A 27,456-nucleotide genomic window follows, 5' to 3' on the forward strand; every position below is an offset into this window, starting at 1 on the left:
CAGATAGTTCATCAATATCATAAGAGTGGAATTTCCTTTAAAGAAATTGGAACCTCTAATATGCCGTCGACCATGGAGAAATTTTGAGTTGCCCAATCACATCCAAACAACAATAAAAGTGTCACCAAATGGTGTCGGATGTCACTGATCTCCGTTCCTTCATTATGGCCAATCTAATTGGTCATGTTTATGGATGAGTTGGTGGAGATAGCTGGACTTTATCCTTTGTCTCTCGCGAGCTCTAGCCATGATTCTAAAAAAAAACCCCTCTAATCCTCCTTTCTAATTTTGGTTAACCCAGTATACGGAAGAATGAAGAAATGTATCACAGCTGATTAGCTAATACAAAGTAATATTTCTAAGGATCGGATGTCACAGAGCGACATATTGCAATTAAATGCGAATTAATGAAGGATAGATTGCTGCGAGCTTCTCATAACTTGGGTTGTCATTGCGGAGACAAAAATATAACACAAAAAACATCAACGGTCTGTAAATTAAATTGACGAGGATTTTATCAAATTTAATCAGACAACAAAAAAATAACAAAATGTATTTAGCAATAAATTTAAAGATGTTCGGTCAGGGGTTATATGGAGCAGGTCGTCTATGCACGCCACCATTGTTGATGGTTCACACCACTGCACGCCACCGTCTCAACGTGCGATGGTCCATTACTCGCTCCCTTCCATTGCAGGAGAGAAGGGGGACATATATTGTCTAGATGAGGACCCTTGGGCACAAAGGCAAAAGTTAAGACTGATGGTCCTCAAAAAAAAACAAGGCAGGCTTCAACCTTAACCTACCATGTGCCACTTTTGATATCGGTGTATTCTCATGATCTCTAAAAGGCCTAAAGTTAAAGATGACACATTTCCTTTTTCCATTGTCATTTTTTACATTTTAAAAAATACAAAAAGGAAAATGGGCCGATGCAAAAGTTTGGGCACTCATGTAGATTTATGTGCTCAGATAACTTTGACCAAAGTTTCATGCCTAAATTAGTCTGTTAGGGTTATGGCATGTTTGCTATCTTCGTTAAGAAAGGCCGGTGATGCAAATTTCCAGCCTTATAATAACCCAGCCTCCTCCAACCTTGTGCCAAAGAACAGCATCCGTGGGTTCTTCTAAGCAGCTGCCGAGCACTGAAAATGGTGGAGGCCACAAAGCAGGAGAAGGCTATAAGAAGATAGAAAAGCTTTTTCAATTTGCCCTCTCCTCAGTTCAAAATGTAATTAAGAAATGGCAGTTACCAGGAACAGTGGAGGTTAAGATAAGGTCTGGAAGACCAAGCAAAATTACACTGAGAGCTGCTCGTAGGATTGCTAGAGAGGCACTTTCGCATGACTGCAAAAGACTTTCAGAAAGATTTAGCTGACTCTGTAGTTGTGAGACCAAAAAGAAAAAGGAGTCAGCTCACTTACTCAGATGTATGATGCACGGAAGACCGGTAGTACTCCGGAGAAGAATGCGAACAGGTGAAAGAAACATCCAGCATCAAGACATCTTCATAAAATCCGTAAATACTTTATTAGAAAAATAAATTAAAACATGGACATATGGACAGTCACAAACCCTTGGGGGGGAGATATGGATGCAATGATTAAGAAGAAAACCTCTCCTGTGTCCTCAACATAAAATTCAACATCAGAAGTATGCAAAAGAACATCTAAACATGCATATTGGGAAAGTCCTGTGGACCGATGAGGTTAAAATAGAACTCTTTGGCCACAATGATCAAAGTTATGTGAGGAGAAAAAAGGGCACAGAATTTCAGGAAAAGAACATCTCGCCAACCATTAATCATGGCGGTGGATCAATCATGCTTTGGGGTTGTGTTGCAGCCAATGGCATGGGAAACATTTCACGGGTAGAGTGAAGAATGGATTCAATGACATTGCCACAAATTCTTGATGCAAACATAACATCATCTGTAAAAAAGCTGAAGAGGAAAAGAGGATTCTACAAATGGATAATGATCCTAAACACATGGCAAAATCCACAATAGACGACCTCAAAAGGCGCAAGCTGAAGGTTTTACAATGGCCCTCACAGTTCCCTGATCTGAACATCATTGAAAATCTGTGGCTTGACCTCAGAATAGCAGCGCATGCAAGATGACCAAGGAATCTCACAAAACTGGAAGAATTCTCCAAGGAAGAATGGATGAAAATCCCTTAAACAAGAATTGAAAGACTCTTGTCTGGCTACAAAAAGCTTTTACAAGCTGTGATACTTTCAAAAGGGGGCGCTACTAGGTACTAACCATGCAGGGTGCCCAAACTTTTGCATCAGTCCATTTTCCTTTTTGTAATTTTTAAAATGTAAAAGATGAAAATACATTTTTTTGTGCCTAAAATACAAAGGAAATGTGTCATCTGTAACTTTAGGCCTTTTAGAGATCATTTCATCTTCAACTTGCTTAACTGTTCACAATAACAGGAATTTTGACCAGGGGTGCACAGACTTTTACATGCCATTGCATGGAGCTGTTCTGGAGAGCCAAGAATTACATTTAGCTGATTACTGGTGAGTGGAGGATTCAGATTTCCATCAAACAAATAAGGATAACAGGTCCTAAGAAAAAGAAAAAAAAAATCTTGAAAAATCCCTACAAGACAAAGAAAAGTATATATTCTTTCCACTACAATATATGATTCAAGGGGGCAAAGCAAGCTATAAAAGGGGGCAAAGTAAGCTATAAATTTCAGCATTTCTCCAGGATTCATCGATGACTCAAAACCCCCCCCCCAAAAAAAATTTACCTTCATAAACAAAATAAAAACGTCTCCATCTGAGCTCCGTCATCTCTTCCTACCTGATTTCCATTCCGATCTATAGAAAGATGCTGCGTCAGAAAAGCTTTTAAACTGTAATGGGGTGTTTACTAAAGTGTGGGCGTCCATGGGAACAAGGCATTTTAGAGATAACGCTCATCAACGGATCCTAGAAGAAATGTCAGCTTCTTTCCTTATTATATTGGATTTGCGGCGCATAAACAAGTAGCTGAAAGTTTTAGAGCAAAGAAAGTAAAGATGAGTTTTATGATGAAAAAAAACAAACCCTGAAAACATACAAAAAACCATAAAATGCCCTCCTTAGACAGCTATAGATTGGTATTATTTGCATTAAATATTTTATCTTTTCTTTCCCTCCGGGTTTCCGAAACTTCCCACCATCCCTCTCACAGCAGGCAGCCTCACAGACACATTGAGGTACAGATCCTGCAGCTGCATCCCCCTCCTCCCTGTCTATTTTTTTTTACTGATGAGCAAATCTAAACAATGCAAATTAAATTTGTGTATACTTTAAGGAAGTTTTCTGAACAATTTGTAATTCGATTCGCCAAAATTTGCTAAAAAAATAAAAAAAAAACACTGCCATTTTTCACAAAGCAAAAGGTTGCATACGCCAGAGAAGGCTACCATGACCTCAGGTGTGGCTACATGTGCCTCACTATAATGACTTGCAGCTATCGCATCACATTGCATACTTCCGCCAATCAGAAGAGTCTATCATAGCCTGTATAAAAGCCAAGGCAGGGAATGCAGCAGCAGATATTTTGTAGTAAATCTGGATAAATAGAGCCATAAAACAATGGATGAAAATCGCCGTGCTTGTGGTTTGCAGCAAATCAAGTTTTGAGAAGAGTTTGACAAAACCCATCTCTACTAGATAAGGTAATTAAAAAGACACCTGTGACTACAGTTTTCCTAAAGCGAGGGGTTAGAGAGATAAACATTCACTGCCAGCTTATATTCAGGACATAACTAAAAATGTAGAAATAAATCAGAAGTAAAAAACCCTTGGCAGACTCCTGCGGTGGGTCAATGATGAAGAGGTTCTGGAGTAAGTGCCCCTGGTGGCCTGACTATCATCTGTCTCTGACATTTCCCATAAGTGATATATCACATACAGTGGTGTGAAAAAGTGTCTGCCCCCTTCCCGATTTCTTATTCTTTTGCATGTTTGTCACACTTAAATGTTTCAGATCACAAAACAAATTTAAATATTAGACAAAGAAAACACAAGGAAGCACAAAATGCTGTTTTTAAATGAAGGTCTTTATTATTAAGGGAAAAAAAATCCAAACCTACAGGGCCCTGTGTGAAAAAGTGATTGCCCCCCCCCCATGAACATAAATTAACTGTGGTTTATCACATCTTTGGGAAGCTGAGTTCAATTTCCCTAGCCACACACAGGCCTGGTTACCGCCACACCTGGTCTTAATCAAGAAATCACTTAAATAGGACCTGTCTGACAAAGTGAAGTAGACCAAAAGATCAACAAAATCTAGACATCATGCTGCAATCCAAAGAAATTCAGAAACAAATACGAAACAAAGTAATTGAGATCTATCAGTCTGGAAAAGGTTATAAAGCCATTTCTAACGCTTTGGGACTCCAGCAAACCACAGTGAGAACCATTATCCACAAATGGCGAGAACATGGTACAGTGGTGAACCTTCCCAGGAGTGGCCGACCAAAATTATCCCAAGAGCTCAGCGACGACTCATCCAAGAGGTCACAAAAGACCCGACATCAACATCCAAAGAACGGCAGGCCTCACTTGCCCTAGGTAAGGTCAGTGTTCATGACTCCACCATAAGAAAGAGACTGGGCAAAAATGGCATGCATAAAAGAGTTCCAAGATGAAAACCACTGCGGAGCAAAAAGAACATAAAGGCTTGTATTAGTTCTGCTAGAAAACATCTTGATGATCACCAAGATTTTTGTGAGAATACTCTGTCGACTGACGAGACAAAAGAAGGTGTATGTTCCATTACATCTGGCGTAGAAGTAACACAGCATTTCAGAAAAGGAACATCATACCAACAGTAAAATATGGTGGTGGTAGTGTGATGGTCTGGGGTTGTTTTGCTGCTTCAGGTCCTGGAATACTTGCTGTGGTAAATGGAACCGTGAATTCTGCTGTCTACCAAAATATCCTGAAGGAGAATGTCCGGCCATCTGTTCATGACCTCAAGCTGAAGAGCACTTGGGTTATGCAGCAGGACAATGATCCAAAACACCAGCAAGTCCACCTCTGAATGGCTTAAGAAAAGAAAAATTAAGACTTTGGAGTGGCCTAGTCAAAGTCCTGACCTAAATCCGATTGAGATGCTGTGGCATGACCTTAAAAAGGCGGTTCATACTTGGAAACCTCCAATGTGGCTGAATTACAACAATTCTGCAAAGATGAGCGGCCAAAATTCCTCCAGAGCGTAAAGACTCATTGCCAGTTATCACAAACGCTTGATTGCAGTTGTTGCTGCTAAGGGCGGCCCAACCAGTTATTAGGTTTAGGGGGCAATCACTTTTTCACACAGGGCTTTATAGGTTTGGATTTTTATTCCCTTAATAATAAAGATTTTCATGTAAAAACTGCACTTTGTGTTTTACTTGTGTTATCTTTGTCTAATAATATTCTAATATATTTGTTTTGTGATCTAAAACATTTAAGAGTGATAAACATCCAAAAGAATAAGAAATCAGGAAGGGGGCAAACACTTTTTCACACCACTGTATATTATTATATTACTGATTTATTATATTCTGATCCCCTATTTAAAATACAATTTTGCTGAAAGTGTTCTGCTGATAACACCTTTATACAGAGTAGATAACGCAGGATCCACCATCCACAATAGGTGATATCACAGCTCACCTTCTCCTGTACAATGACTGATAACTCCTCTATATACAGTAGATAACACAGGATCCACCATTCACAATAGATGATGTCACAGCTCACCTCCTCCTCCTCCTGTACAATGACTGACAACACCTCTATATACAGTAGATAACACAGGATCCACCATTCACAATAGGAGATGTCACAGCTCACCTCCTCCTCCTCCTGTGCAATGACTGATAACACTTCTATATACACTAGATAACACAGGATCCACCATTCACAATAGGAGATGTCACAGTTCACCTCCTCCTCCTCCTGTACAATGACTGATAACACCTCTATATACAGTAGATAACACAGGATCCACCATTCACAATAGGTGATGTCACAGCTCACCTCCTCCTCCTCCTGTACAATGACTGATAACACTTCTATATACACTAGATAACACAGGATCCACCATTCACAATAGGAGATGTCACAGCTCACCTCCTTCTCCTCCTGTACAATGACTGATAACACTTCTATATACACTAGATAACACAGGATCCACCATTCATTATAGGAGATGTCACAGCTCACCTCCTCCTCCTCCTGTACAATGACTGATAACACCTCTATATACAGTAGATAACACAGGATCCACCATTCACAATAGGTGATGTCACAGCTCACCTCCTCCTCCTCCTGTACAATGACTGATAACACTTCTATATACACTAGATAACACAGGATCCACCATTCACAATAGGAGATGTCACAGCTCACCTCCTTCTCCTCCTGTACAATGACTGATAACACTTCTATATACACTAGATAACACAGGATCCACCATTCATTATAGGAGATGTCACAGCTCACCTCCTCCTCATCCTGTACAATGACTGATAACACCTCTATATACAGTAGATAACACAGGATCCACCATTCACAATAGGTGATGTCACAGCTCACCTCCTCCTCCTCCTGTACAATGACTGATAACACTTCTATATACACTAAATAACACAGGATCCACCATTCACAATAGGAGATGTCACAGCTCACCTCCTCCTCCTCCTGTACAATGACTGATAACACTTCTATATACACTAGATAACACAGGATCCACCATTCACAATAGGAGATGTCACAGCTCACCTCCTCCTCCTCCTGTACAATGACTGATAACACTTCTATATACACTAGATAACACAGGATCCACCATTCATAATAGGTGATGTCACAGCTCACCTCCTCCTCCTGTACAATGACTGATAACACTTCTACATACACTAGATAACACAGGATCCACCATTCACAATAGGAGATGTCACAGCTCACCTCCTCCTCCTCCTGTACAATGACTGATAACACTTCTATATACACTAGATAACACAGGATCCACCATTCATTATAGGAGATGTCACAGCTCACCTCCTCCTCCTGTACAATGACTAATAACATCTCCATATACAGTAGATAACACAGGATCCACCATTCACAATAGGTGATGTCACAGCTCACCTCCTCCTCCTCCTGTACAATGACTGATAACACTTCTATATACACTAGATAACACAGGATCCACCATTCATTATAGGAGATGTCACAGCTCACCTCCTCCTCCTGTACAATGACTAATAACATCTCCATATACAGTAGATAACACAGGATCCACCATTCACAATAGGTGACGTCACAGCTCACCTCCTCCTCCTCCTGTACAATGACTGATAACACTTCTATATACACTAGATAACACAGGATCCACCATTCATTATAGGAGATGTCACAGCTCACCTCCTCCTTCTGTACAATGACTAATAACATCTCCATATACAGTAGATAACACAGGATCCACCATTCACAATAGGAGATGTCACAGCTCACCTCCTCCTCCTCCTGTACAATGACTGATAACACCTCTATATACAGTACATAACACAGGATCCACCATTCACAATAGATGATGTCACAGCTCACCTCCTATGTGAATGGTAAAAATACCATTGTCAAAAAGTTTTGAACAATACTTTCGATGCAAAAACCTGAATTAAACAATCGGTCATTTTCCGATGACACATTTCCTTTAAGCTACAGATAGACTTTCTGTAGGACGTTCCGTAATTGAAGACCTTCGCAATAAATTCTCATATAGCTAATGATAGTCAGGACACGTTAAGTTACAGATATAAAGGAGAAAGACTTATTATCTGCCCCATGAATACGACTATTGTCAAATGAACCCATTGAATGTTAAACGGCCAATTACACCGAATCACAAATGCGCTGATTTCCATTGATTTGAAAGTACAATCCGGGGTCATTATTGCGACCAATTTCTTCATGTCTATTGAAGGAGCCGCGCAGTTAATCTTCTACAACAATAAGCAGCCAATTCTTTGCCCAGACCACAGGTTAAGATTAATCGAGGAGAAAATAGAACCTGAGACAGAAAGAGAACGGGCTCAAAGAATATCTACAAGTGCCATACGCAACTATATCATCAGCTCTGAAGGGGTTAACTCTGTGATTCTTAAAGATTTGGAGCAGACGGTAATTAATAAGAGCTGAATGACTGCTTCTACTTAATATGCAACAGCTGTAGATGTAATCTACCACCATAGGGTGCTACACCGGATGAGAGTGATGTTGATATAATGGGGGGTCCCTGGGATAGGGTTAGTGTTGGGGTATGATTTAGCAGCTTGTTGTGCTGCACTGTGCAATATGTGTATGTAATGTGAAGATGTACAGTATATACAGTCATATGAAAAAGTTTGGGCACCCCTATTAATCTTAAGCTTAATGTTTTATAAAAATTGGTGTTTTTGCAACAGCTATTTCAGCTTGATATATGTAATAACTGTTGGACACAGTAATGTTTCTGCCTTGAAATGAGGTTTATTGTACTAACAGAAAATGTGCAATCTGCATTCAAACAAAATTTGAAAGGTGCATAAGTATGGGCACCCTTATCATTTTCTTGTTTTAAATACTCCTACCTACTTTTTACTGACTTACTAAAGCACTTTTTTTGGTTTTGTAACCTCATGGAGCTTTGAACTTTATAGCCAGGTGTATGCAATCATGAGAAAAGCTACTTAAAGTGGCCACTTGCAAGTTGTTCTCCTGTTTGAATCTCCTCTGAAGAGTGGCATCATGGGCTCCTCAAAACAACTGTCAAATGATCTGAAAACAAAGATTATTCAACATAGTTGTTCAGGGGAAGCATACAAAAAGCTGTCTCAGAGATTTAACCTGTCAGTTTCCACTGTGAGGAACATAGTAAGGAAATGGAAGAACACAGGGACAGTTCTTGTTAAGGCCAGAAGTGGCAGGCCAAGAAAAACATCAGAAAGGCAGAGAAGAAAAATGGTGAGATCAGTCAAGGACAATCCTCAGACCACCTCCAGAGAGCTGCAGCATCAACTTGCTGCAGATGGTGTCACTGTGCATCGGTCAACTATACAACGCACTTTGCACAAGGAGAAGCTGTATGGGAGAGTGATGCGAAAGAAGCCGTTTCTGCAAGCACGCCACAAACAGAGTTGGCTGAGGTATGCAAAAGCACATTTGGAGAAGCCAATTTCTTTTTGGAAGAAGGTCCTGTGGACTGATGAAATCAAGATTGAGTTATTTGGTCATACAAAAAGGCGTTATGCATGGTGGCAAAAAAACACAGCATTCCAAGAAAAACACTTGCTACCCACAGTAAAATTTGGTGGAGGTTCCATCATGCTTTGGGGCTGTGTGGTCAATGCTGGCACTGGGAATCTTGTTAAAGTTGAGGGACGCATGGATTCCACTCAGTATCAGCAGATTCTTGACAATAGTGTTCAAGAATCAGTGATAAATATGAAGTTACAAAGTGGATGGATCTTTCAGCAAGACAATGATCCAAAACACCGCTCCAAATCTACTCAGGCATTCATGCAGAGGAACAACTACAATGTTCTGGAATGGCCATCCCAGTCCCCAGACCTGAATATCATTGAACATCTGTGGGATCATTTGAAGAGGGCTGTCCATGCTCGGCGACCATCAAACTTAACTGAACTGGAATTGTTTTGTAAAGAGGAATGGTCAAAAATACCTTCATCCAGGATCCAGGAACTCATTAAAAGCTACAGGAAGCGACTAGAGGCTGTTATTTTTGCAAAAGGAGGATCTACTAAATATTAATGTCACTTTTCTGGTGAGGTGCCCATACTTATGCACCTGTCAAATTTTGTTTGAATGCAGATTGCACATTTTCTGTTAGTACAATGAACCTCATTTCAAGGCAGAAACATTACTGTATCCAACAGTTATTACATATATCAAACTGAAATAGCTGTTGCAAAAACACCAATTTTTATAGAACATTAAGCTTAAGATTAATAGGGGTGCCCAAACTTTTTCATATGACTGTATGTATGTATGTGTTGAGTATGTATGACGCCTATGTGTACGTACAGTAGTTTATGTGTATGTGGACTATGTTTATGTAGTGTGTGTATGTAGTGTATGTTTATGAAGTGTATGTGTAATTAGTCTGTGTGTATGTAATGTGTGTATATAGTGTAAGTTTATGCAGTGTGTGTATGTAATGTCTGTATTTGGTGTGTACGTAATGTGTGTGTATAGTGTGTGTGTTTAGTTTATGTAATCTATGTATGCAATTTTTGTATGTATTGTGCGTATTTACTCTCTCTATCTTCCTTCTATTAGTCGCAGGTGATATTTCTCCTAATCCAGGACCTTCTTGTAATAATAATACTAATTCTTTCCCTGATACATTCAGAAACCCTGCTAGCCTCATTAATATTCCTTGCATGCCTTCTGTCTCTTTCAATTGTGCCCTTTGGAATGTGCGGTCAGCATGTAATAAACTCTCCTACATTCATCACTTCTTCCTCTCAAATTCCCTTAACCTTATGGCTCTCACTGAAGCACGGATCGAGCAGTCAGACACCACCACCGCTGCTGCTCTCTCATAAGGTGGCCTACACTTCTCTCATACCCCGAGACCTGACAACAGATCAGGTGGAGGTGTTGTTCTGCTCCTTTTAACAAAATGTAGTTTTCAGGTTATCCCCCCAGTACCCTCACTTATCTTCCCTTCTTTTGAGGCCCACACAGTCAGACTCTACTGACCCTTCTCCCTGCGAGTGGCGGTTGTGTATCGCCATCCGGCCCCTCCTGTCAGTTTCTGGATCACTTTGCCACTTGGCTTCCAAACTTTCTATCCTGTGACATCCCCACTCTCATCATGGGAAACTTTAACATCCCAATTGGCAATCCCCTCTCCCCATCTGCCGCTCATTTTTTATCGCTAACTTCCTCCTTCGGTCTTTCACAGCTTGCTAACTCTCCTACACATGAAGATGGAAATACTCTTGACCTGATCTTCTCCCGGCTCTATTCAATACATGACTTTACTAACTCTCCTCTTTCGCTCTCTGACCACAACCTTCTTTCATTGTCTGTCAAGAACTGTCACCCTGCTCAAGACATCCCCTCTTTCCATACTTATAGAAATATACGTGTTATTAACACCCAGAAATTTATGAAAACGTTGCAATCATCATTGGCCCCGATCTCCTCCCTCTCAAGTCCTGACTCTCCACTGAAGCATTATAATGAAACATTGCAATATGCCCTGGATGAAGCTGCACCTCCTACACAGAGAACAACTCTGCACAGATGACGACAACCCTGGCACACGCCTCAAACACATTTTCTCCAGCGGTGCTCCAGGTGTGCCAAACGGCTGTGGAGAAAATCCACTCTTCGCCTCTCCAAATAAACGTACTTTATTACAACCTCATCATCTCACTGTCCAATAATCCTAAACGCCTCTTTGACACTTTTTACTCTCTCCTTAATCAAACAGCGCAGGCCCCGACCACTGACCTCAGCTCTGACGATATGGCCAGTTATTTCACAGAAAAAATTGACCATATCAGACAGGAAATTTTCTCTCAATCCCCAACTATTAGGCATGCTCCTCCCTCCCACATTGCATCTTGCTCACTTACTGATTTCGAACCAGTCACGAAAGAAGAAGTGACCAGGCTCTTTGCTTCCTCTTGCCCTACCACTTGCACCAGTGACCCTATTCCCTCACATCTCCTTCAGTCCCTTTCTCCAGCTGTCACCACTCACCTAACTAAAATATTCAACCTCTCCCTCTCATCTGGTATTTTCCCCTCTTTTTAAACATTCCAGCATACATCCATTACTTAAAAAAACATCCCTTGACCAGAGCTGTGCTGCTAACTACAGGCCTGTTTCCAATCTTCCCTTTATCTCTAAACTCCTGGAACGCCTGGTCCACTCCCGTCTCATCCGCTATCTCTCAGACAACTCTCTTATTGACCCTTTACAATCTGGCTTCTGCTCTTTACACTCTACTGAGACTGCCCTCACTAAAGTCTCTAATGATCTACTAACAGTTAAATCTAATGGTCACTACTCCCTGCTGATTCTCCTAGATCTTTCTGCAGCTCTATTGGCCTCAAGGACACTGTTCTCTCCTGGTTCTCTTCCTATCTCTCTGACCGCTCCTTCTCTGTGTCTTTTGCCGGCTCCTCCTCCTCTCTCCTTCCCCTTACTGTCGGGGTTCCTCAAGGATCAGTCCTAGGCCCCCTTCTTTTCTCCTTATACACCGCTCCTATTGGACAAACAATCAGCAGATTCGGTTTTCAGTACCATCTCTATGCTGATGACACCCAATTATACACCTCTGCTCCGAACATCACCCCTGCATTATTACAAAATGCCAGTGATTGTCTTTCCGCTGTCTCTAACACAATGTCCTCCCTCTATCTGAAGTTGAATCTGTCAAAAACTGAACTCCTCGTGTTTCCTCCCTCCACTAACCGACCTATGCCCAATAGTGCCATCTCCGTGCATGGCTCCACCATTACTCCCAGCAGCAAGCCCGCTGTCTTGGGGTCATACTTGATTCAGATCTTTCCTTCACTCCTCACATCAAATCACTCGCTCACTCATTTCATCTACACCTCAAAAACATCTCTAGAGTCAGAACTTTTCTTACCATTGACTCGGCAAAAACTCTTACTGTAGCTCTTATTCATTCCCGTCTGGACTCTTGCAACTCTTTACTAATCGTTCTCCCTCTTGCTAAACTCTCCCCTCTCAAATCCATCCTGAACGCAGCAGCCAGGATCATATTCCTCTCCAACCAATACACTGATGCCTCTTCCCTGTGCCAGCCATTGCACTGGTTGCCCATCCAATACAGAGTTCAATATAAACTTATCACTCTCACCCACAAAGCTCTCCATGATTCACCACCACTCTACATCTCCTCTCTTGTCTCAGTCTACCACCCTTCCCATGACCTCTGTTCTGCTAATGACTTAAAACTAAAAACCTCCATAATCCAAGCTTCCCACTCCAGTCTTCAAGATTTCTCGCGTGCTGCGCCAATTCTTTGGAATGCACTACCCAGGACAATTCGATTAATTCCCAATACCCACAGTTTTAAGCGTGCCCTAAAATCCCATTTCTTTAGACTGGCGTATAGCCTCAACACATTTTTTCTAACTGTCCCAGTTTGGCCCATGTTAAAATATTCTTCAATATCATGTTCATACCATTCATGCACTGACTAGCCTCTGTCTGTACAGTACACATACTGGCTGGCGACCAGTTCATGTAGTGCTATGTACTTACCCTATTTAGCATATTATGGCTGTATTATATAATGTATGTACATTTTACCTTTTGTGTCTCCCCTATTTCCTTATAGACTGTAAACTTGCCAGCAGGGCCCTCACTCCTATTAATATGTGAGTTATGCTTATTCTGTAACGTCTTTTTGTCTGTTCAAGCCGCCCCTAAAATTGTAAAGTGCTGCGGAATATGTTGCGCGATAAAAATAAAAAATATTATTATTATTTAGTGTGTATATATAGCTTGTGTGTATGAAGTGTATGTGTATGATGTGTGTGTGTGTTTAGTCTATGTATATATAATGTGTGCATATAGTGTATATGTCTGTATTGTGTGTGTGTATGTAGTGTTTATGTAGTGTATATAGTGTTTGTTTAGTCTAGGTGTATGTAATGTTGTATGTAGTGTCTGTTTCTCGTGTGCACATGTAGTGTATGTGCATTTAGTTTAGTTTGTTATGTAGTGAATGTGTATGAAGTGTGTATGTATTTAGTCTATGCTATGTGTATGAAATGTGTGTATGCAGTGTATGTGCACATAGTGTGTGTATGTACTGTCTGTATGTAGTGTGTGTATGTAGTGTATGTAATATGTGTATGTAATGTGTGTATGTAGCATTTATGTTGTGCATATAATGTGTGCTTAGTTTATGTGTATGTAATGTGTGTATGTAGTGTGTGTTTGTAGTGTATGTGTATGTATATTGTGTGTAGTTAGCCTTTTTGTATGTAGTGTATGTGTAAGTAGTGTGCCTATGTAATGTTTGTATGTAGTGTGCGTATGTAGTGTGTATGTAGCGTGTATATGTAGTGTGTGTGTGTATGTAGTGTTTATGTAGTGTATACAGTGTGTTTATTCTATGTCTTTAATGTGTGAGTTTTGTGTGTGTATGTAGTATGTGTATGTAGTGTGTTTAGTCTGAGTCTGTAATGTGTGCATGATAGTTTAGTGTGTATATTGTGAGGCAGTGAGAGGGATCATATGCGAGGGATGGTATGTGTCTCCTAGGATGTGCATAGAGGCATATTGAACCCACTGGAGTGCATTTCTATCACAGACACAGCTGTGATTGCATTGCAAAATAAAACTAAGTTTGGACTTGGTCAAGCTATTTGGCTAAGTTGGATTTAAGAAAACCCTGCATGGGCTTTTATTCTTGGAGTGGACTACAGGATGGCAGTGGGGCGGTCCACTCTCTCCAGCCCGGGTCTTACACGTGGCTCATGGCTACAGATTCCTTTTAAAAACTTCAGCAAAGGTTTTGGGTGTGTCAGTGTTGGGAATGCTAGCAGCAGAGCAGGAAGCTCTGCAAGCCTGTGTGATGCTGAACACAGGGCTGTGAAGGCAACGTATCTGACGCACCCTAAGTGACACAGCGCGGCCGTCTCCCACGGCAACAGATTTACACGGACTGTGTGGATATCTCGGCTGCGATCCAGAGGACAACTTTTCCCGTGAGTTTTTGCCAAATAAAGCCGTTTAAGTTGGATTTTCCTTGGGTCACTGCCTCATTACCGCACAGTGTGAATACCGCCGCGCTACAATATGTAATGTGTGTATGTAGTGTCTGTATGTAGTGTGTGTATTTAGTGTGTGTGTATATTGTGTATATGTAGTGTGTGTGTATGCAATGTATATGTATGTAGTGTGAATGTAATGTGTGTATGTAGTATATGTGTATCTAGTGTGTGTGTGTATGTATGAAGGGTATGTGTATTTACTGTATGTGTATTCTGTGTATGTGTATGTAATGTTTGTATGTAGTGTATGTGTATGTGGTGTGTGTATGTAGTGTGGAGCTTTTCTGACCCCCATCCTACACCCATAGACATTAATGGTTTTCTTCAAAAGGTATAACTACTAGTGATGGGTACTCATTGCTCGGGTCGAGCAAATTGGAATAATCGGGTGCTCGACCCGAGCAACGAGCCCAATGTAAGTCTATGGGAAACTCGAGCATTTTTCATGCGGCTCCCCCCGGCGGTCTGCAGAGGGCCTAAGAATTGCCCAAATCGATGGGAACAGTGCTCAAATGACATGGGAACATCATGGGGAAGACCCTTGGAAGCATTTCTGACTCCCAGGTCACTGCTGTCAACAACGTGGTCAGAGTATTGCGCCACTTTTACGGACTCACAATAAAACATACAAAAACAAAACCAAAATGGATTTTCCTGGGAAATATGTTAAGGAACATCCTTTCCAGGGTAATGACTTGTATATAAGGCAAAATAAATAACCAAAAGCAAAAATACTCCTCCACACCTTGGGCTATGTTCACACGTAGTGTTTTTGATGCGTTTTTGCACTTTTGAATTGCTTTCAACCAAGACAAATGCATTCACCAGGAAATGTCATTTTAACATTTTAGAACCTTATCTGGCCATGTGGTGTGTGACACATCATCAGACACATGCATACAGTGCTGAAAAGACATGGGAACAGGATGGGGAAGACCTCTGGAAGCATTTCTGACTCCCAGGTCACTGCCTAAAAGTGTGCCCATCATAAGTGATCCTTGGCGCATGCGAAGATGCCTCCCGCCATGCACGTGTCGTTGCAGACTTGCAACAATCACCGTCCACGTCCCACTGCAGCGTTCAGTTGTCCCTACCCCATTTATTGGAATGCAAGCGCAAGTATGCAGCCAGCCAGCCACCCACCCACAGGCTGCAATACTATACTGCCAAATTCCATACTCGGTCCCCAGCCGCCACTATATTTCCTGGTATCGCCTCCGCTTTCCACAAGCACAGGTCCCACATTACCAGTGCCCTCCCCAGTGCACTTACTGGGATGGACCGCCTAACCACAAACACGTGGACAGGTGAACGTGGCCAGGGACGGTACGGAGCCAGTCCACAACTTTTTTTGCTGACAGTTGTATTTAGCTCGGTGAAAGGACTGGTATAGAGGGAAACCGTATCTACCCTGCGTGTCATTTCTCCTAGGAAGTCCTGCAATTGAACTTGCTGCAGAAGCAATGGCAGCCCGTCCAACATCAACTCGCCCTTGTCGGTGGTGCTTTGACACACACACATCTTTCTTTGCGAATTTAATTTCATGAATACAGAGTTGGACAATGGCCTGATCTGTAATGCGGTTTGAGAAATAACATGCATAAGCATGGCCGATCCACATTAAAAAAGCAACCATAGAATGTCCGGGAACCTTCACCCACACTTTTCTTAGCCAGGGCTGCAGGGTTGGACGAGCTCACCAGAGAACCGGAGACTCCTCCAGCGGGCCCTGGCTTCTTCTTCAGGAGAGTTCATAGTGCCGAGGTGAGGCCATGATGATGATAGAGGCCACCATCTGCTTAGTTTTCTGTTACTTGGAATGCAAGTCCAAGTATGCAGCCAGCCACCCACCCACAGGCCGCAACACTAAACTGCCAGATTTCTGGGCAGCTCTTTGCACTTGAAATATGGCCTTTTAAGCTCGTGGAGGTGGAAGCTTTTCACAACCTCATGCCGGCGGTCTCCAGCCACCACTGTTTCTCCCGGTGTCGCCTCCGTCTTCCACAAGCATGGGTCCCACAACATTACCAGTGCCCTCCCCAGTGCACTTAATGGGAAGGACCGCCTAACCACAAACACGTGGACAGGTGAATGTGGCCAGGGATGGTACGGAGCCAGTCCACAACTTTTTTGGCTGAGAGTTGCATTTAGCTCGGTGAAAGGACTGGCATAGAGGGAAACCGTATCTACCCTGCGTGTCATTTCTCCCAGGAAGTCCTCTAAAGCTGCTTGCACTTGAAATGTGGCCTGAACATTACTGCTGGTACTTTTCTGTGGGAATTTGCTTGCCTCCTACCAGCCTGGAATATTTCCAGCAAACTATGGTACGACACCAAGGTATTAGCATTGCCCCCAGTACCAGTAGCAAAGCCATCCTCAATTTCCTTCTCAGGAATTTTATTTGGTAGACTGAGTGGCTGCCCAAATACATTTTCTCACAAAGGAGCTGAAGATAGAGTGGCAGTAGGTGCAAGATTCTCCAGCCTGTTAGATATTAGAGGGTGAGCGGCAGCACATTGGATCAGTGGTTAGCACTGAAGCCTTGCAGCGCTGGGATCCTGGGTTCAAATCCCAGCAAGGATAATATCTGAAAGGACTCTGTATGTTCTCCCCGTGTTTGCATGGGTTTCCTCCTCAGTAAAAAAGCAGCCACAGAGTGTCCGGGAACCTTTCCACACACTTTTCTTAGCCAGGACTGCTTCTCAGCAGGGTTGGACGGTCCCACAAGAGAATCCTCTGGTGTGCCTTGGCTTCTACCTCAGGAGAGTTCATGATAGCGCTAACTTTGCAGCTGCTATGGGGCTCTTGAGCGGGTGAGAAAGGTTAGCCCTCAGAATCAAATCCTCTGGTGGGCACAATGTTTTTCAATCTGAAACAGCTTCTCAGTGGGAGTTGTATTTCACCACAGTCATATTCTTTAGCTCGGTGAAAGGACTGGCATAGAGGGAAACCGTATCTACCCCGGCTGTCATTTCTCCATCACCAGGTTCCGCCCATTGTCACACACTACCATGCCTGGCTGTATGTTCAGCGGTGAGAGCCATAGATTAGGCTGCTGTGTTACAGCTTTCAACAACTCTGCAGCACTGGGCAGTTTGCCAATTAAGCATTAAGCATGTTATCTTCAGCACAGCCTGTTGGCGCTTGGCCAAGGCAGTGCTGCAGTGCTGTCAGCTTGTGACTGATGTGGTCATTTCGGAGATGGAGGAGGAGGTGCATGAGCTGAACAATGTGATTACATTGAGGTTAAATTGGTGACGCTGTTTTTTATACTAAAGAAAGATCCTACTGTTTTTTTTTTTTAGGTTATTTTTTAAGACAAATGCATTCACCGGTAAATGTCATTTTAACATTTTACAACCTTATCTGGCAATGTGATGTGTGACACATCATCAGACACATCCTTTTTTATTTATGATGGAGGGACTCTGAAAGTCATAAAGCCTATTTTTACAGGTTCATCAGACGGCCCTTACTATTCTTAAAAGGACAGCAGTCGGCCGAAGCTATTGTTAGAGAGCCATCAGCCGGCTATGCTTTGTTGTTTCCATTATTAACAAGTGGGTCTCCTATACTGTTATTACGTATCCAGTGACTGCAAGGGCTGCCAAATATTTGGACGCAACCCAATACCCCTTTGAAGAGACATAGATGAGGGTCTCAGTAAAAAAAATGTTCCCATTATAAAGGAGCGGGTCTCCTATAGTGGTAATGCCCATGCTGTGACTGCAAGGGCTGCCAAAATTTGGGAAAAAAACCCACTAAGAATTTAAAGACACATAGTGCAGGGCCACAGTAACAAGGTATGACATGTTCCCATTAGAAAGGAGAGGGTCTGCTATACAGTTATAGGGTATCCAGTGAGTCCAACGGCTGACCAATTTTAGGAAAAACCCCACTAAGAATTTAAAGACACATAGAGCAGGGCCACAGTAACAACAAATTCCCATTAGAAAGGAGAGAGTCTCCCATAGTGTTGGCCTATGCAGTAAATGCAAGGGCTGCCAAAAATTTGGAAGCACTTCAATGACCCTTAGAAGAGACGTGGAGGAGGGCCTCATAAAAAAATGTTCCCATTAGAAAGGAGCGGTCCTCCTATACGTGTAATGCCCATGCACTAAGTGTATGGGCTGACAAAGATTTACCCCTGGAGGGTATACATGAACATACTGTATAAAAAATTTTTTTCACGGGAATCATAAACACCCTTTAAAAAAATTATGTGGGTGTTGCATCACGGACCACGGTCACCCTAGTGATATGGTGGTGGAGGATAAGGAGAGGGAGGAGGACAAGAGCAAATAGTCAAAATCAGGAAGCGTATACCCATGTGTGGGTGTGAAAAGGTGCATGGGAATACACCTCCAAAGAAAAGACACTGGATTTGAGTTTATGTTACGCTGCTATCATTCGGTGGTGTTGAGAAGTCTGGCCTAATCCAGCCCTTGTTCATTTTTATAAGAGTCAGCCTGTCAGCATTTTCAGTTGACAGGCAGATGCGCTTATCAGTTATAATTCCACCAGCGGCACTAAAAACCCGCTCTGATAAAATGCTGGCGGCAGGGCAGGCCAGGACCTCCAAGGCATAGAGAGCCAGTTCATTCCACGTATCCAGCTTGGATACCCAATAGTTATAAGGCACAGAGGAATCACGGAGGATGTTGGTACGGTCGGCAAGGGACTCCCTCAGCATCTTTCCAAACTTTGCACTCCTTGTGAGAGTACCCCGCGCCGCAGGGCCTGTGCGATGGGAGGGTCTGAGAAAACTCTCCCAGAACTTTGACAGTGTTCCCCTGCCTCTGCTGGATTGAAGTTGTGTCTCTCTCGCCTGTACTCCTTGGTTGTCCAACGAAGTGTGCCCTCTGCCACCAGCGTTTTCAGATGAGAATTTCCACAACAAGGGTCTTCTGGTACTAGAAGTGTCACCAACCAGTAATGGCTGTCACCCAAAATTTTGAGAACGCGAAGGTCATGGGAAAGGCAGCGTAACATAAACTCAGCCATGCGTGCCAGACTACTAACAGGCAAGACTTCCGTGTCCTCACCAAGAGGATGACTGACCATGCTCTCCTCCTCCTCCTCTCTGTCCTCTGGCCATCCACGCTGTACAGACGGTATGACAGCTGTGCAGGTAGTACCATCTATAGTGCATGAAACTAGCTCCTGTCCTTCCTCCTCCTCCTCTTCCTCATTGTCACCCAATCCATGTTGAGATGAGATGAGGCTGGGCTGTGTGTAATCACCCTGTATGGTTCCTTGCTCCATCTCATCGTGCTCCGCCTGCAATGCATCCTCTTTGATTGTGAGAAGAGAGCGTTTCAGAAGTCAGAGAAGCGGGATGGTGACGCTAATTATGGCGTCATCGCCGCTCACCATCTAGGTGGAGTCCTCAAAGTTTTGGAGGATGGTACATATGTCTGACATCCATGTCCACTCCTGAGGTCTTATGTGTGGAGTCTGAACTGAATACCGACGGCCTTGTTGATGCTGGTACTCAACAACTGCCCTCTTCTGCTCACAAATCCTTCCCAACATCTGCAGTGTAGAGTTCCAACATGTGGGGACATCACACACCAGTCTGTGAGCTGGAAGCTGCAAACGCTGCTGAAACACTGCAAGGGCGGCGGAAGCTGTAGCTGACTTTCTAAAATGGGCACACAGGCAGAGTACTTTAGCAAGCAGATCCGGAAGCTCCGAGTAGGATTTGAGAAACCACTGAACCACGAGGTTAAGCACATGGGCCAGGCATGGTACGTGTGTGAGCTCGCCTCGCCTCAGAGCAGCCACCAGGTTCCGGCCATTGTCACACATGACCATGCCTGGCTGTAGGTTCAGCGGTGTGAGCCACAGACCTGCCTGCTCTTTTAGAACTGTCCACAACTCTTCAGCATTGTGCGGTTTTTCACCTAAGCATATTAGCTTCAACACAGCCTGTTGCCGCTTGGCCGAGGCAGTGCTGCAGTGCTTCCAGCTTCTGACTGATGTGGTCATTTCGGAGATGGAGGCTGAAGAGGAGGAGGAGGCTAAGGGCCCGCAATCCTTGGCGTCGGGAGGACGTGTTCCGTCCCAAGGTCCGACTGGGTCCCGGCTTCCACTATGTTAACCCAGTGTGCCGTCAGCGAGATGTACCGTCCCTGCCCACAACCACTTGTCCACATGTCCGTGGTTAGGTGGACTTTACCGGTAACTGCGTTGTTGAAAGAACGGCTAATATTTTGGGACACGTGCTTGTGTAATGCGGGGACGGCACACCGGGAGAAATAGCGGTGGCTGGGGACCGAGTACCGAGGGACATCCGCCGCCATCAGGTTGTGGAATGCTTCCGCCTTCACGAGCCTAAAAGGCAACATTTCGAGCGCAAGCAGTCGTGAAATGTGAGAATTTAATAGTGTGGCCTGTGGGGCGTTGGCTGCATATTTGCTCTTGTGTTCCAAGGACTGGGGTATGGACAACTGAACGCTGCGCTGGGACAAGGACATGGACGTGCTTCCTGATGCTGCTATTTGAGAGTGTGCAACGACAGGTGCAGGGCAGGAGGCGTCTTCGCATGCACCATGGACAGGGGATTGGCTTGCATGCACAACAGCGGAAGAAGCAATGGTGCCACCCGCAGACACTGTTCCTGGACCCTGAGGTTCGGCCCACAAAGTTGGGTGCTTTGCTGCCATGTGCCTCATCATGCTGGTGGTGGTCAGGCTGGTTGTTTTGCCACCCCTGCTGATGCTGGCCTGGCAGGTGGTGCAAATGGCCTTTTTTGGGGTTATCTGCAGAGTCTTTAACAAACAACCAGACTCGGGAAGACCTAACAGTTGTACTGGCAACTTCCTTCGTGTTGGTGTTACGGGGAACGGTTGCCTGCCTTCTGTCTGCGGCCACCACACTGCTTCCTCCTGCCTGTTGGGGTGCTCTGCCTCTCTCCCCCTGTGTGCTGCTGTCCTCGCTCTGCATGTTCTCCTGCCAGGTTGGGTCAGTTACTATATCGTCCACCACCTCGTCTTCCTCTTCCGCACTCTGGTCCTCCTCCTGACTTTCTGGCAATTGTGTCTCATCATCGTCCACCTCTTGTGACACTTTCCCACCGTCGCCTTTGTGTGACCGTGGCTGCTCAAATATTTGGGCATCGCTACACGCGATCTCCTCTTGCCCCACTTCAAGTGGACCGGGCGAGAGGCCCGAATCTATAAATGGAAAAGTGAACAGCTCTTCAGAGTGTCCAAGTGTGGGATCAGTTGTCTCCGGGCACTCGGCATGGTGGGAGGAAGGAGGATCAGGGTGAGGAATATGCGGTCCAGACTCACGGCTACTGAGACTTGACCGTGTGGAAAACAGGGTGGTGGTGGTGGTGGTGGCAAAGTGACTGGAAGCATTATCCGCTATCCAACCAATAACCTTTTGACACTGCTCTGGGTTCAATAGTGGTGTGCTGCGGTCCCCTAGAAATTGGGACAGGAAGGTCAGGCGAGAAGATGTGGGTGTTTGTTGTGGCACAATTTCGGCTTACCCACGGCCTTGTCCTCGGCCTCTGCATACACCATTACCATCACGTCCAGTTCCCCGTCCCTTGCCACGTGCCTTGCCCATTTTAAATGGAGGACAGTATCTTCCACGCTCACTACAAATGACTGAGTTTGGAGCGAACTTATATGTGATCCGTGTGATGGAGAAAGCAGAGTTTTAAATACCTGGCCTGTAGGTAAGTAGTTTGAACAGCAGCAAACTGCTGTGAATTGCTTCACTGACACACTAAAGGAAATTTTTAATGGAGGCCAGAAATGGCAGTATTTTCTGACAACGTATATGTGATCCGTGTGAAGGAGAAAACACAGTTTTAAATACCTGTAACATGGAAAGGACCTGGCTGTATTCTGCAGTGCCAACAAGCCAATGGTGCAGAAAAAACGGTGTTCTCTGGATTGCTCTTTAAGCAAATAATGAGGATTAAGATCCAAAGAAAAGTATTCCTGGCCCCTGAGACCTGGGCCTTTGTCTAGAAAAATCTAACAGCAGCAGAAGGCAGAACTGGAATGGAGCCTCTTGTGCTATATGCACTGCAGTCTGCTATATACACTGCCTGCCTGCCTATATACACTGCCTGCCTGATATCTCTGCAGATGGATTAGTCCTCAGAAGGACTGTTTGTTAAGATGGATATGTTTAATGTACGGTTTTTCTCCCTACACTATCTAATACACAAGCAAATCTCTCCCTAGCTCAGCAGCAGCAGCTGTCCCTATGTAGCACCCTGAGGATTCGGCTGCTACAGGGGTATTGCACCTCAGCCAGAGGTGTGATATTCCACTCCCGGGTAAGGATGGAGTGTGGAACTGAGCTCAGTAGGCTGCATGCACTACATACATCCCATTTTCGGGGGACAGATCAATGGTACTCCCACTAGAGAAATGTGCAGGTACGACAGTGTCTGTCCCTGGCTGGAGTGGGAGGGGGGGTGGAACATCCCAGTAGTGTAGGGGCAGATAGGGGGAGCAGTCTGGGTAGTGCTAGGAGCTCATTGGGTGCTGGTCACCTGAGCTCACACATAGAGGGAGTATATAAGGTGGGAACCATCTTAGAACAGGGTCTTTTGTAGAGGTTTGGTCAGACAAGCAGAGCAGCTCAGCCAGCTCCAAGGCCAAGAGAGTGAGAGAGAGGAGAAAAGAAGGACCCAGAGGGGAAGAAGAGAGAACTCCAAGAACCCAAGATTAGATCAGAGGGTGAAGAGTTGGCACAAGGGTACCGGATCCCAAGCTGGTGGAGGGCCCTAATCCTTAGCCAGAGACCGGAGGTCGTGGGCAGGATCTGCCACGACCACCCACTAAATCCACCCGGAAGGCAAACCAAGAATAGGGTCAGGGAACCCAGAGACAAGGGTTTACCAACAAGAGGCCCGAGGGAGCCGGACTTAGGTGGATCCCTGGTGGGGAAGGCCAGAGAGAAGGACAAGTCAGAAAGGGAGCTCAGGACCACGCTCCAGAACTGCCTGGGGGTTGGCCGAGTCCAGGACCTGGTGGACGCAGCACGGCTCGGGCGGTCACTCAAGGCCGGAGTGACCAGAACAACAGCAGTAAGTAAAAACCCTGAACTGCACAGCCCGACTCTGAGTCTCATTACCATCCTCACTGCACCTCCACAACCACCATCCTCTACACCTGACCCCCTGAGGCTATACCCCTCCCGTTGGGGTTTATACTACCTGAGCTGCACACACATCACCAGCCTCAGCGGACCCTGCTGCAGCGGCGGCCGTATTGACCGCAATTCAACGGGTGGCGTAGTCGACATAAAAGAACATCTAGTAACATCTATAAGGACTGCCACACACTGAGCTTGACACCCTGGGCACGGACCGGGTCACCGCCACTCGGAGACTACAACCCCCATCTGATCCGGCTCCGGGTAATCCCCAAACAACACTGGCCCAGGGGGCGCGTCAACTTTGGCGTAGTCGGCAGGATAACGTGCCCGCAACAACCGGGTACTGCGTGCCTGAAGAAAAGTACACCGTTACCTTAAAAAGAAGTCTCCCGCCGGTTCCGGAGGGTCCCCGCCAACGGACCCCATCACAGGTCGTTTCCCGCCGGTTGTCCGCCATTTGCAGCTTTTTCCCGCCATCCATGGAGTTTCCCGTCACTGGGAGACGATTCCCGCCATTTCCAAAGATTTCCCGCCTTGGAAGAGCGGACGCCATTATGGGCGTGCCAGAGAGTGGCAAGAGGCCACCTCCCATCGTGGGCCAGGTCGAAGAATGGCGCCAAAAGCGGAAACCGCGCCCACTAACAGAGACTGTGATGCTGGAAGTGTCCATCAGCGTGAGAGAACTGCCCCTGGAACTGAAGTTGCCCCGGGACCACCCTCAATGTGGGCGGAGACAGAACAAGAGAGCAAAGATGGGTGCCGCCTGGAGGAGTCTGGAGAGAGTGCACCCGGAGACAAGAAGTCTGGAGAGGAGTCCAGAGAAAGCCTACCCGGAGATGGAGGGAGAGTCAGGCAGCACCGACCCAGTGGTCAGGAGCCTGCTACAAGCCACAACCCCACTAGGCCTAGTGGAGGTCCTGGCACAGCTCCCCCGAGACCGGGAGTGTGCACAGACTGCGCTGGAGGGCCTCGCACGGAGGATGGCCCGGGTACAGCGAGAGACGTTGGCGGAGTGGAGCCGAGAGATGGCCCAGCAGACCGAAACCCGTCAGCGGAGCACGCCACCCGAGACGAGGAGACAGACCGCCTCTGAGGATGGTACAGGAGGACTGAAGGCCGGAGACGGCGCCGAGAAGGGAGCTGAACGGACGGAGGCAGGTAAAGGGGACGTCTCTACCCCGAGCCGGGAAACCGCGTGCCTGCCCCAGCTCCCCGTCGCAGAGCCCGAAGTTCCCCCTGCCGTGCCCGTCGCTGCATCGTCACCGCCGCCGACTAGGCCTCAACCGGAAACCGCGGCCGCGACCCCTGTGACGTCACGCGCTTCGACTCTGAGCGCGGCAAAGCAGGAAATACCATCGGCCTGGTCGCAAGGTCTAGTACCTCCGGGCGCCGCAATTCCAACAGCGCCCCCTACCTCCGCGGAGCCACCAGCCTGGTCGCAGGGCCGAGTAACCACGGGCGCCGCCGTTCTTACGGTGCCCTTTTCCTTTAGCGTGCCCCAAGCCTGGTCGCAAGGCCTGGTCAACCCGGGCGCCGCTACCACCACAGCGCCCATAACATCCAAAGTACCGCACCTGGGTGAGGACCTGTTCGCCCAGCATACGTGCCCGGATGGGCAGCCCTTCATATGGCCCCAGGAGTACTACCAACTGGAACTCCAAAGGGCGAGGCCCCTGTGTGAGCCCCTGATTCCGGCTCCGAAGCCCGTCAGGAGGACCCAGCCCCCGCTAGAGGAGGCACAATTTGAGTGGGACCCCACCGGAGGAGACCTCATGGTGTTCACTCAGGAGACTCGGGCGGCCGCAGCGGAGCGTGCAGAGTGCTGCCGCCAGCAGCTCGAAGTCTTCGAGAAGGAGCGGAGAGAGAGGCGGGTCCGGGAACAGCAAGCACAGATAAGGAGCGCGGAGCAGAAGAGCCGGACCAGGAGGAATCCCCGTGCAGCTCATGGTCCCCCTTCCACCGGGACTGTGATAAAATTCAACATGCAGCATGGGTGGGGCTTCATTAGAGACCATCATACCCCCGGCGACGTCTTTGTGACCCGCAGAGACGTAGAAAGCCATCTGCCGGAGGGACACAGAGGTCGTGACCTGTATGTAGGGGACGAGGTCACCTTCACCCGGCACAAGTGTGCCAAAGGACCCTACGCCCTCCATGTGCATCGCCTGACGGAGGAGGAGCTGCGGTGTGAGGAGGAGCAAGAGGACCCGGACGGGTCTGAAACTGAAACCAACCAACAAGAAAGAGCAGGAGGACTCCGTCGTTAAAGTACGGTAAAGAGACTGTATAAAGTTGCCCGTCGGGGTACCAAGAACTGTTACTTATTTAAAATATGTTCCCAGTTGGGACAAGAGTGAACTGTTAACCCGTGTGTCCCTATTCCCATTACCTGGCCGAGGACTGAGAGCGGCCACTTTCCCCTTGTATATAGTTGCGCTTTCTAAGACGCCCTCTACTGGTTTTATAGGAAAACCGTGTTTCTAAAGGAGACTGTCGCACTTTTCCCGGTCACAAGTTGCACCGTGGCCGGAGGAGCAAGAGTGTTTACAAGGATGTTATTTATGAAAAGTTTTATATGAAAAGTTTTATTGCTGATAATATATGTGATGTTTTATATGTTTATGTTTATGAAAAAAATTTGTATGTTTTGGGTGTTTTTTATATCTTACAGCCCGAGGACGTGCTGTGATTTACCAGGGGGGAATGTAGCACCCTGAGGATTCGGCTGCTACAGGGGTATTGCACCTCAGCCAGAGGTGTGATATTCCACTCCCGGGTAAGGATGGAGTGTGGAACTGAGCTCAGTAGGCTGCATGCACTACATACATCCCATTTCCGGGGGACAGATCAATGGTACTCCCACTAGAGAAATGTGCAGGTACGACAGTGTCTGTCCCTGGCTGGAGTGGGAGGGGGGGTGGAACATCCCAGTAGTGTAGGGGCAGATAGGGGGAGCAGTCTGGGTAGTGCTAGGAGCTCATTGGGTGCTGGTCACCTGAGCTCACACATAGAGGGAGTATATAAGGTGGGAACCATCTTAGAACAGGGTCTTTTGTAGAGGTTTGGTCAGACAAGCAGAGCAGCTCAGCCAGCTCCAAGGCCAAGAGAGTGAGAGAGAGGAGAAAAGAAGGACCCAGAGGGGAAGAAGAGAGAACTCCAAGAACCCAAGATTAGATCAGAGGGTGAAGAGTTGGCACAAGGGTACCGGATCCCAAGCTGGTGGAGGGCCCTAATCCTTAGCCAGAGACCGGAGGTCGTGGGCAGGATCTGCCACGACCACCCACTAAATCCACCCGGAAGGCAAACCAAGAATAGGGTCAGGGAACCCAGAGACAAGGGTTTACCAACAAGAGGCCCGAGGGAGCCGGACTTAGGTGGATCCCTGGTGGGGAAGGCCAGAGAGAAGGACAAGTCAGAAAGGGAGCTCAGGACCACGCTCCAGAATCACCTGGGGGTTGGCCGAGTCCAGGACCTGGTGGACGCAGCACGGCTCGGGCGG

The 27,456-nt window shown here is 45.9% G+C and overlaps 1 protein-coding gene across 1 annotated transcript in view; it reads right to left on the reverse strand.

Moving 5' to 3' along the window:
* The window catches only part of PNOC (prepronociceptin), a 176,685-nt gene that overhangs the window by 21,716 nt on the left and 127,513 nt on the right, over positions 1 to 27,456 (reverse strand). The gene's annotated exons all lie outside the window — the stretch shown is intronic.

Source organism: Phyllobates terribilis, unplaced genomic scaffold, assembly GCF_046119375.1.
Source record: "Phyllobates terribilis strain yellow unplaced genomic scaffold, ASM4611937v1 Scaffold_3__8_contigs__length_932513732, whole genome shotgun sequence".
Classification (NCBI taxonomy): Eukaryota; Metazoa; Chordata; class Amphibia; order Anura; family Dendrobatidae; genus Phyllobates; species Phyllobates terribilis.